The sequence below is a fragment of the Xiphophorus hellerii genome, chromosome 8 (genome assembly GCF_003331165.1).
Source record: "Xiphophorus hellerii strain 12219 chromosome 8, Xiphophorus_hellerii-4.1, whole genome shotgun sequence".
NCBI classification, from domain to species: Eukaryota; Metazoa; Chordata; class Actinopteri; order Cyprinodontiformes; family Poeciliidae; genus Xiphophorus; species Xiphophorus hellerii.
The window spans coordinates 13,255,646-13,268,687 of record NC_045679.1 but is presented as its reverse complement, the minus strand read 5'-3'; positions in this window follow the sequence as shown (position 1 = coordinate 13,268,687).

The window sequence follows — 13,042 nt, the reverse complement described above, 5'->3', positions numbered from 1 at the left end:
AAGCTCCATTCACACCTGCTAGGTTTTTCTTCCAGACTCTCAGAAATCTGTCACTGCCACATTTCATATTCCTTTCCCGCTCTCGTGCATTTAACCCTTTCTTCCACTTCATCTGTTTACTTTATTTTATTATTCATTGTTCACATAAATTTATTTCTCCTGTCTGTGTGTGATTTTTGGGCACAGATTTCTTTCCCACAGAGATGCTATTCATTCTTCTTTTCAAATCCCTCAAGGTTTTTGATCTCTCTTTCTCATTATGTCTCCCTTTTCCTCAGTCCAATGCTCTTCAGACTGTCTCTTTTCCAAATGATATGCTCCTTTTTTCTATTATAAAATAGTGTTGCTTTTGTCATGGCAAATTTTTGTTGCATATCCTTTTTATTAAACAGGATATAAAATCCCCAAGAAAACATCTTGCATCTGTTTAGTTAAAAAGAAACTTTAACAATCAATGGCATGTTGACTTCTTAAAGAAGAGTCATATATTGGAAAATTCAAACCATTCTTTGTATCTTCAAATGAAAGATCAAAAGGATGATTTAAGTTTGGAAGCAGGGATAAAAGTAAGAAATTGGATTTAACTGTGAGACGTAAAAGTTTAAGTCAGCAACAGCTTTTACAATTTAGGCAAAACTTTGGTGGAATGAGTTGTGAAAAGATTTTAATAAAATTATAACATGTAAACCCACATAAAAATGGATTTGTAGTGCAGTAAAACAATATTTCCCCCTTTACATTCTGTTTCTGCTCATTAGTCATATTTTAACTAAACACTTTTTAGTTAATATATGGGTATATGTGGTAAAGCTTTGTGTATATTTATGGTGTAGAATAAGGATTGAAAAGATTATCAGTTTTAAAATAAGATACATTTCTGACACAAAATTCTCACCAGATGTTAGTCTACACATGCAAATAATTCAATTCCAGTTATCAGTAGTAAAATTGAATCACAGAAAAAAATGCAAAACTGCACAGTCTGACATTTATCAGGCAAATGTATATCAACTGTGTAAGTCCCAACTGATAGCTTGTAGAAAGGAGCTTGTCACATAATATCTGATGATGGTCAAAACCAATGAGTTCTTTCAAGACCTTAGCAACATTATTGTTGCACACATACTGATGGTGTTGATTACAGATTCATTTCTGAACTACTGAAGGTCCCAGTGAGCAGTGGAGCCATAATTCATAATAATTAATTTCAATATTAAAATGTAAAAGATGAATAATTTCTTATATCAACTCTTTGTGCAACAGTAAAATCCACAATAACAGATATCTAAGACAAGCATTTCTTTAATATGTCTGGTTCAAAATGTTTGTACTTTTTCTTTAGGAAGGGCTTGACACCGGATTCATAAAATAATATTAAAAAAATCCAACTGAAATATAGAAGATGTTACATATCACTGTTTAATGACTTCTGCTTGAAGCCACAAGTAAATTCTTGCTCATTATATGCAAGTAATCAGTGATTGTTTGTATTGATCTATAGCCTGAAGGAATGGGGTAGCACAGGGGACAGCCTGCGTCATAGACTGAAATCAATGCTTTCACACTAATTGGGTTGGGATCCACTGGTAGGAAGAGCTTTCCATGGAGAGATTTGTCAGGGATGAGGTCATTCATTCAGGAAGAAACCAAAAAATATTTAGCAAATAAGAGTACAGAAACTGTAAATTTCATCTGAAAAGGCCTTTAGATTTTTTTGCACAAATAGATTTACTATGTATATGGAGAGAGTTAAAAAAAAAAACTTGCCGGTATAAAGACTTGCTATGGAATTATTTACTCATTGCCAATTACTGGGAAGCAGCCTGAGGCGCATTGTAAATTATATACTATTACCACTGTGAAATTAGCACACCTTAAAATTAGTTAGCTATTTAACTTTATTAACAGAATGTAGAACTTTTTCTGGAGAATGCACTGCAATACACAGTACTTCAGAGTATGTTTACTATACATATTGTTTCAAAAGGAATGCACTTTAAGATATATTAATTTCTTTAAGAAATTCACTGAAGAACACAATTTTTTTACATTGACTGAACTAACACCAACACTAACTCCTACTAACTCCTGGAAAACACATCCGTCTCTTTATTATCAGTATTGGAAGCTTCAGTTAAAACCCCCCCCAAAAAAACACAGTAAATGAAATATGCATGGGAACATTTAATGACTAAGAGGAATGCACTGTCATTGGTTAGCAGAACCCAAACTTATATTTGAAGTAAACTATTGATTCAAACTGCATTGTTTATAATTTAACACAATATGCAACAGGTTCCTTCAAACTGTTGTTGAAGGAGCCTGGACCAGTATTGCAGTAACAGGGAAACAAAAATGCACTGTCTGTGAATTTGTTTATTAATGATTGTGCAAAAACAAGAGAATTGCTAGTTTAAGCGTTGTTGGTTGTGTAATGGCAGAATGTAGGACTTTACTTAAAACTAATCTGCAGAAAAATGAATGCGTCTTAAATCAGGGATGGTGGATCCTATTAGTAAGTGTTATCCTTCCTAAGGGTTTCTTGGGAGAACACTTTTAATTTCAATGAATCAGTGATTGATGGCTGCTACAGAATTTGAATGAAGAGATGATTAAACCATCTGAATCAGAGGTTTTGTATCAGGAGTGCAAATCTAAATCATGCAAGACACGGCCCCAAGAAAAATTACTCACCTCTATCAATTGATAATCTAAGTAAAAATCTGAGCTCCTTTGCCTCTTTCCTGAGGTTTTACTCCTATCTGCATGAATACATTGCTCCTGGTCAGAAACGACCAATCAGAGCCAGGAGGACGGTCTTAGCACTGTCAATCATGCATGTGCGTGCACTGTTCAATGTTCTAATGGTGGAAAAACAACGTATCGTTACAGGAAAACTGACAATTTTAACAAATATTGAAAATCAATGCTACATACTGCAGTGTCTAAATTTTTTGTTATTGTCTTAGTGATTATAAGATCGGTAGCCTTAATGTAGGACAATGTTGAAATATTTCACTTTTTGTTTTCAAAAAGCAAAGCAAAGCAAAATAACCTGTAGCCTACAATAGGTTTGATGTTTTTTTCCAGCCATAATAAGCTGTGTGGCAAACAATATTGTCAGAAATAGTTTTGTGATCGGCAATGAAATATTGGGTGCTGCTATTACTTTAAATAGATCAAAGTTTGAACCCGAACAGTTTCTTTTGTTCTGTTGGAAAAGCACTGTTCTAGTGTTCTTCATACATAAAGAAAATCAAAGTACACACTGTTTCAATTGCAATAAGGTCTTACTTTCCTATTGCTGCTATTTTTAGACGCCTGCATCAGAGCTATTTTATATTATCTTTGTTCTTGGAGTCCCAATGGACCAGAAAACTGCAGAAGTATTTTACCAAAAATCAATGTAAAGCTACTTATTCTGGGACCTTGCAATTATCTTAAACTTGCAGCCAGTTGGGTCCCAGATTTATGGTTTTGCACATAACACTGATGTTAAATCACTTTATGGCTGAGACCCAGATCATATTTCTGAATTACTGTCTCCCCACCAACCACTTCATTGCTTTACATTGGAAAAAAGCAGTCTGCATCTTTTGCATTCAGGAACAGCATGTGGAATTACACCTAAGAAATGTCTCTGTGGTTATCTTTTTGCAACTGCTGTCCTACAGAATATGCTAAATAATAGCTCACTCCGCTTATTATTATGAATGTCACATTATGTCACAATAATTTCTCTTGTTTATGGTTTCAGAGCTCTATTTAGGTTCTTCTGTATTGCATGAAAACAACAAAACACCCATGTGTTTCTCAAACAGCGACAAACTTGGGAGAAAAGGGAAAGGCAGCTGGCCAGGTGGCTGGTATTAATCTTCTTATAAATGATGATCTTTCTGGAAATGTCAGAGGATCCTCACTCACACATATTTGTTCACCTTACAGACTCCTTCAGACACAAGGCAATCCCCAAACACTCAGCATGACAACTACATGTTCTTGATTTCTATATAAAGCCTAAAGACAAGATTCAGCCTTCGTAAAGTGATCTGTTTCAGTTATTTGGGTCAAACCATTTTATTTCAAACTCCGAATGTTAAGCATAAAATGTTATTCATGCAAGCATTTCATTTAAGTGTGCTTTAGAATGACAAATGTGGTAACTTGGAGAATCCCCTTTTTTCTTTGTGAATTTAGTCACAGCTGCGATCCAATACTCAAGTGCATATGAAGTTACATTGTTGGCCAATGCCATTCAGCTTTGCAGCTACTGTAAGTGTCATCATGAAGCACTTGACAAAACAATCAAAACAATTTGTTCCAGTTATATGGAATCAAACCAGTTAATTCTATTCCAATCTAACGAAAGAATCATTCAGATGTAGTTGAATGTAGTCAAACTTAAGTCAAATTATTATCCCATCAGATCTCATTGCTATATTCATACCAGGTTGCAAAAATCTACCAATTCAAGAAAACTAATTATTTTATTGAGTCATTGAGTTTTCAGCAATCCCTGATTGTGAAAGAACATGTGGTGACAGATGAAAAGAACTGCTTCTTTTTAACAGGCAGAAGAAACGTTTGGCAAAAGGGGCAATCTGCCGTGACTGGATGGCTGAAAGTTGAGAGGGAAAAAAACAGTAAGAGTGTATATCCAGGAAAGTGACACAGCGAAACACACAGGCGTTGAGCCAGAGGTACTTTCTTTGAGAAAGACAAAGAGAAAAAGCAAAACAACACCGAAACAAAAAGTTCTGTCACTGGTTTCATTTAAGAAAAAGACTCAGAAAATATTATTCAAGGTGTACTAGGGATATGAAAGAGACACAATTAAATACAGAATATCTGAGCTACAGGAAAACGTTCTAATGCAACAAGTCAGAAAGAGTACATACAGATAATGGCAGCAATGACTTGGTTAAAGGCTCCACCCACCAAAGAGACGCAGCCAGACAAAAAGAGCTGAGTACTTGATATGAGAAAGAAATACAGGGAGAATATACATAGAATATACAGAGTTAATATCAACTCTGACCAAGAAACACATTCACAAAAAAAAGTACTTTTTGGTTTACTATAGATGTATTCATTATGATGTAAATGTCATTTTAAATGCTGATAGATGAATAAAAAGGTTTATTATTTGTTTATCTTTTTTGCTAAGACCCTGATCAATAATCATTAACATTAGTCTGTGTCAGTAAAATACATTGTACGTTCATTTACAATTTTAGGAAAGAGTGAGTTTTAGAAGTGACCTTGAATGTTGTTATTTTTGTCTACACAGTTAAGTCCTTTTTTGTACACGTCTTATTATATCATTTCTTATGAAGGACAAGAATAGCCTAAAATAATTAGGTTTGATGTGATTTCCTTAAAATTAAATATTTGCCTTATCAGTTTCTTGAGATAAATGCATGCTTTATTCAGCCTGCAATCTTTGAATCCTTGAGATCATGAGATAATGATGATAGGAAACAGATATTTCTTGTGTTACTCCAAGTTTCATCATTCAGTGTCACTGCTACAATTCATGGGGATAATTTAGATCAATAATGTGATGATCCATGATAGACACTGTGTGATGTAACATTTTTAGCTTGAATCAGTTCATTGTCCAAATTTCAAAAGTCAAACCTTTCTGGTTTCTGTCATTGTGAATGAAAACTTTTGCTTTTGTCAAACACTTACTGTGATAACCCTTTATGAATAGAATATATATTTGTTATTTTGAGATAATAAAGTAGAACAACTTTCAAAGTATGCTAAGCTTGCTAAAATGATCTAACTCAGTCAGAAATAAAATAAAATGTAAAAGCTCACAAAAAAAGAAGTGAAGAAATTCAGTTTAACTCTATTAAAAAGCTTTTTCTGCTTCAAGTGAACTGCAAAAATCAAGTTTCCAGAAACAGTAATGTAGGCTATAGTTGGGTGTAAGACCAACATAAGACTTTTTTTATTTTATTTTACCAAGTTTTTTATCAAACACCCAATACTCTCATATTTCCAAGAGTTTTTTTTTAAATCAGCAGACAAATTATGATACATTCTTGGTCTTGCAATAAAGAATGGCTAAGCAGAGCTCTCCCCATCACATGCAAGTCAAATGTTCTTTATGTCTCACCTTTCAGAATGATCTGGTGGTACTTGCTTCACACTCCCTTCTCACTGTTGTCTGGCTCAAATCCCAATCAAGCTCATTTCAGACTCTGGACAACTGCTGGCTATGTAATAATGTTCAGAAATGTTCAGAAAGGGCAGAATAATCTCTGTCAGTGACTTTATCTGTATCTAACTCAGCAATATTCTTCTGAGCGTTACATTACTACTGCTGACATTTGTCATTAATTACTCCTTAGTAAGTATTAGTGTTATCATAATGACAGTCATCATGCTAATACCTGTAATCCGTAGATGAGGAGAAAAATCTTTTATCTGGGGATCATTCCAGGAAAACTTTTAAAAGCATCTCATTGAAGTCTGCATATAAAAGTAATTTTCTATGTGAAGATAGCAAAATTAATAATCTATTGTGTTTAGAGAAAAGAAGCATGAGCATGTAAAACAAAATCCCTAAACACTTGTTTTAGTTATCACTATGTCAAAAAGTTTTATGTCACGATAATTGAGAAAAGCAAATAATTATTATGATTAAAAATCAGCCTTGAGCTCTCATTTTTCTAAACTGTGATGTGAATCTTATTTGTTGCTCATTTTATGAACTTGCATGACATTTGGTTTGATATACACACACACACACACACACGTGTATACACATATACACATACATTATATATATATATATAACTATATATATATATATATAACTATATATATATATATATACCATATTTTTTTCAATATGGAAAAAATATGGGTTTATGCAAGAAATTGTGGAAATGATTTATTTACAATCAAAACTTTGGACTTAACTTGACAGAATCATATTAAAGCATTTTTTTCATAGCTGCTAGAGCCATGTAACATTTAACTTCAGCTTTATATTTGTAGTCTAGATGTTTCTTCTCCTTATTTGTCATTTTGTTTTCATTGTTTGCTGTTGCAGGCTGGCCTATCAGTCAGTGAAGACTCACTGGGATTTCTCTTGTAAGACTGTCGTGTCGCAGTGCAATAAACAGTAATAGATATAAAGGAGTGGGTTAGGAAGGAGCGGGTGCTCTATTACTCAATATTATAGACTGCGGGTTGTTTTGGCTGTTGGATAACACTTACTAATATTCCTCAAGAGAGTGAAAAGGAACTGAGAAGTTTGCAAAACTATGAGATGCAAGTTGCAATGAGAAAAAAGAAAGTGGGAGTATATTCCCCCACAAAGATCTGAACTGCAGTCTTATTGGCAAATAGAGATGTTAATTGAAAAAGGAGCCATAGCTTTCACTTTATGCTGCAGCTTAGAAAAATAGCATTTATATATGAAAACCCATGGATCTGCATGGAAATAATTCTAATCACAAATCCTGTGTGAATATTTTGTTGCTGTTTGTTGCTGTGAGGCATTACGAGAACATAACGTCACCGTCAGTCTAATTTTAGGTGCATGTTTATAAAACTAGAGGTTAGGATAAGCTGGCAGGTAAAAAAAAATAAAACAAAAAAAAACAAAACAACATTCGGAAATGAAACTGTACTGCTGGAAAAAATATGGGTTTACGAGAACAAAGGGAGCAGTGAAGGAAAAAGGAAGTGTTGAGGGGAAACGGATGAAAGCAGAAGAAATGAAGGATCCACAAACACCTGAGGCCCTTCTTTCTTCTTGAGATCTGCCCACAGAGCTGCAGAATGGCAGTACAATTTTACTGCAATCCACAACAATCAGTGATAAATATATATATTTGCCTGCCTGGGTCAAATGTTGAAAATATATTAAAAAAATTACAATGCAGGTAAAACACATAATTTTAATTCATCCACTTTAGTGTCTTTACTTCAAAAACATGCAGGTAAGATTAATGGGAGACACTAAATTGAAAACAGAAAATGAATTGAAGGCAAATGGATTTAACTTTCATTTTAACACAGCATTATATTATCTGACTGTACTACAGAGCACAAATAAAAATATGCTTCAAATAGAAGTGGTATAAAGTAGTAAATTTGTTTTGAAGTCTCAAAATGAGCACACTGGAAATGACAGTATAACACTATTTCTTTTTTCATCCAATCCTTGTGAAAAATGTTACATTCACCAATCCATTTAAAATTTTTATGAAAAGACTTGCTTAAAATCAAGTGTTACATAAGTCTTTTTACTCAAGTAAATTATTCAGATACTTCTTCCAGGATGCTTTCTCATCATTAGGTTTATTCCAAAGCATGAAATTGGTTTTAAAATATTCAGATTTTCCAAGTGTGTACAATAAACATTGAATATATACAATAAACTGCTTAGGGTGTTTCAGTGGACTGGCAGCTTGGATATCATTAGAGCAAAATATCATTGAAAATTATTCATTTTCTTGTATTGTCTGTTTCTCTCTTTCTCTCTCAAGAAAGAAGATTAGAGGTCAGGTAATAGTGCACAGAAAACTGTGTTTTTCTCTCAGGCTCTGTGTCCAACCACTGTGACTGTTTTACTGCACATTGGGTGACTTATGAGAAATGGGTTTGGGTGTCATCTGGCTCAGCCGTGCACCACGACCTGCTGTCCTCGACAGTATTTCTGGCTTTAAATCCGGGACAAAGAGCAATGAAGAAAAGTTTACAATAATCTTTGTTATATTTGTCAAGAGTTACATATTCGACTATATAATGTACATATATGTAGTTCCAGACAAATATTTACAAAACACTGGACCTCTATTTTCTCACTGTTGAATATTGACCTTGGTTGTTCTTAAACCACTTTGTACACAATTTGGCTGTATGTTATGTGCATTTGGAAGACCCATTTTTGACCAACCTATACCTTCAAGGTCGATGTCTTAAAATGTCACTTTAATATTTTGTGTAATCACATCAGTTTCAGTCTGATGTGGTATTAGTTATATTTGATTCTATGATCTGCCACTTAAACACACAATATATTCAGCACTTGTGTCAAAAATATAAATGGATGCAATTGGGTTAAATACTTTCAATGTGAATTGTTTTTTATTCTAAACTTAGACACAAAATATATCAATAAAGAATTTATTATTCATTATCTACACCTACTAACGAACTAAGTTAGCATTACCATAGTTAGAAAAATGTCTGTTTGAACCTGTAGCTCAAGAAATAGTGAACATAAGTCCATAATAACACTAAGGACAAGTAAAAGGACAAATGTAATGTAACTATATACCCCTAGGATTTTGTTGTGGCTGAGATTCTTTGCTACATCAGCACACAGGATTGTTTTTCATCTACTATTCTGCAGCTGTTCACCACAAATTGTTGACAGTTTTCCCAGGTAAGCTACTATTAAATAAATACTGATTAGCATTGTCACTGTTATGAATATGAAATAAATTATAAACACCAGACGTAGAGGTCAAAATGTTAACTTCAGTCGTTCCGGATGATGACTGGCCTTGGACCTGTAAGCTGCTTTTAAGGAGTCGAAAAGCTAAACACCCCCGTCAACTTCTTTCTCTCTGAAATCTTTGTGGGGTTTCCAGGAGAGAATGTCACTGAATCTGGATCAAAGAACCATTGCAGCACTGTGATCCTTTTTTTTAAATTGCTTTAGAATAAACTATGACTTCCTGTGTGTCATTACCAGCTAGCAGTCAAAAGGGAATGTATAAGATAGTATACGTTATTGGAATTTGCTTTTAAGCTTAATGGACCTAAATAATTAAAGATATATGAAATTAAAATGACTTGAATGGGTTTAAGTGCTCCTTTAATTTCGAATTTTTAAACTGCACTTCATATTAGTTCCTATCCACTAAGTCAATGATGTACAGTGAAGTTCATGACTGGCGAGGCACCGAGTCCTCTGGAGTCAGACGTGCAAATATAACCCAAGACAGAAGCTTGTATTTCAACTAGAAGCTTAATTGAAAGATTGAGTTTGTTTTATTGATGCTTTAATCAATTCCATACTATTCAGCAACATGATAGCAAGAGGGGGAAAAAATCATACCAAATTTGACTATTTAAAACGTAAATGTTTTTTAATTTGGCTGATCTATATGAAGTCAACGTGCCTATCTTTATCCACAAATATCAGTTGTAAACCCTGTTGTAAAAATCACCTCTCTCTGCTCCAGTCTGAAATGAAGTGGTTTTTTTTTTATTTGTTTGTTTTTAATAAGATTTTAACTTCATCAAAATTTTAACCATTTTATCACTTGCCTGTGCTGAGAAAACAACTTCATTTTTATTCATCAAACCTTCAGACTTTTAACTTAAAACATACATTTTTACATTGTTTTAGAATGTGTAGAGTGTGTTGATACTTCAACAGTAAAGCAATGTGACCACTCTAGTTCCTATGGTTTTGTGAGTATGGGGAATAACATCTGTGGATGCTTTTTGGATCCACAGATGAAGAGACAACAGAACAGTGTTAATTTAACACAGCATTTAAAAAAAAAACTACCTGTGTGATGATCTGTGGCAGCTTTGCTGCTTGAGCAAAAATAAAATAAAGAATCTTACTATGAATGTTGCTCTTTACCAGGAGATCTTGAAGGAGAATCATCTTAAGTACAGGTGAACTTGTAAAGCAGGACAATGTTCGAAGTCCACCTCTGAAGGGCTGAAAAAAAAATAAAAAAAATAAAATGAAGTAAACTCAATAATAAAAAAAAATTGAATGCCACATAAAAATGGTGCTAAAAAGTAGACACTATTCCATAAAAGTCCTAATGGGACTCAACCTGGACTTGAAGCAGAAAAGTGATTTTTCAGGCAGGATTAAAAGACTGTAGGGACTCTGCAATACAAATATCAAGTCACCATGTTGCTCCAGAGTCTTGGGACTGGCACAGCAAATGCCTGATCCCCTCCATTCTTCAATTTTGACCTGGACTGCACTAAAAAGCACCAAATGCATCAGGAGACACTATCATATTTTCAAGTCAAGCACTGTGTTACCTGTTATATATTGTGTTTTGCAACAGAATAACTTTGATTTCTCCAGATTCAGAGTAAGAAAGGACAATTTTCCTTTTAGCAGACACATTTATAATGTGCAACCATTCCTTTTAAAACAGGCTGAAGCTTTAATTACATGGTAAGTTATGCCAATGCTTTAATGATGATGTTCTGAACTGATTCTGAACTTTTTAAATCTTTGAGTCTTAATATTTCTTTGCCATGACATATTTCATGTATAAATGGGATATTTTGTCACATTGAAGTTTTGTTTCCCTGATTCTCTTTGTTAAAAGTCTCCCATTTTAATAACTGCTAACCTAGAGTTGTCTTCCACTACAACACACATGCCGATTTGATGGGCTCTTGCTGACGTGACATTGAACTCCAGAAAAAGGACACTTTTTCTTGCTGACAAGCTGGAGTCCTGTTGAGCTAGAACAAGAATGTGCCGTGTTGGGCCTGCCTGATTACCTTCTTTTGCACTATTGTTTGATGAAACTCTGTTTTTTTATTTATTTATACTTTGTTCCTGCCATCCTGGAAAAAAGAGATGTGTTTTTCATTCCTGTTTCTATTCATATCAGCCCAAGCACTGCCTGCACCCACAATGCCTGTGCTTAAAGAGCTATAAAACTGTGACTATTCTTCTGTGAAATGATTCCCAGGGCTGACGAAAAGGACATCGTGCCAATATTTACCAGACTCAAGAGATGGCGCAGAACATACTGGAACAAGCTGCCAGCGTTCCACTCCTGGACAAGAGAGTTTCAAGTCTTCTGTTTTTGATAACAATTCATTGTTCAATGAAAAGGAAAAAAAAAAGTTCACATAAGATTAATAGTTAGCTTGCTTCATTAATGGAGAAATAAAAGTGACTGGTTTACTTTATATCGCAATAATATATAGTAGCTACACAATATTAAATTCTATTTTACCTGGTATTATTGACCACATTACAGACAATCACTCTTTGAGCCATTACCTCTGTATAAAAGAGAAAAGACAACTTAATATATGCTGTAAAATAGATTTTCCAATGACTCATAAATTCCTGTATTAAACTGAGCAGTAAAAGTTGATGCTGTTGTGACAGAGGATGAACTAAGAGAAAAAGGACTGCAGGATGTCTAAGACTGTCTTCTGTCAACATACTGCTAAAAGCGCCAACTTGAACTGATGGAAATTCCATTAATTTACTCAAGATGTTTAAGACTTTAATAACATCCACGAATAAGCAGACACGGACATTTTCCTAATGAGGAGCTTCGAATTCAAATTAGTATGCAAATATGAACAGCAGACTACTTATTAAGCAAACAGAAATGACCTGTGTGTCTCAGACAATCATGCGACATCCATTCCCAATTTTGTATCAACAAAATTTTGTGCAAAGCTTCTTTACATTTAAATACATCAAGACGACGTCATTTGTTTTTAAAATCCAGCTTCAAAAAATTAAATAAGTATTTCTTAAAGTCCAACTAAAGAGAAGTTAAAAACAATCCCAATAGGATCTTATTATTTTGGCTTTGTCTTAACTATGTTATTTTTAATCTGCGCCAAACAGAGAGTCTGTATATCTGTCAGTATACTCGACCCTATCTAAACTGCTTCCTCTTATTGGATTTCAACCATAAATAATTGATGACTTTGCACCTCCCCCATCTGCCTCGGCCGCTCTCTTGTTGTCACCCCCCTCTCTGTCAGCGTTGGAGAAGGACACTCAAGGTGGAACAATGTGATTTCACGTGCATTTTTTATGTATGTAAGTGTGTTTGTGTGTGTGTGGGCATAAACCGTGACCCAGAGTGCGGCGGTCAAAGTGCAGTGAGCATCCAGGTCTGCCAGAAAACTGATGGAAGATTAAAAAAGCACAGAGAAAGTCATGAAAACAAAATGCACTGTGAAGCGCAATAAAATAGGGAGTAGAAAACAAAAAAATATGCTGCAGCTTCATATTATAGCATATCAATTATTTATCATTCGCAAA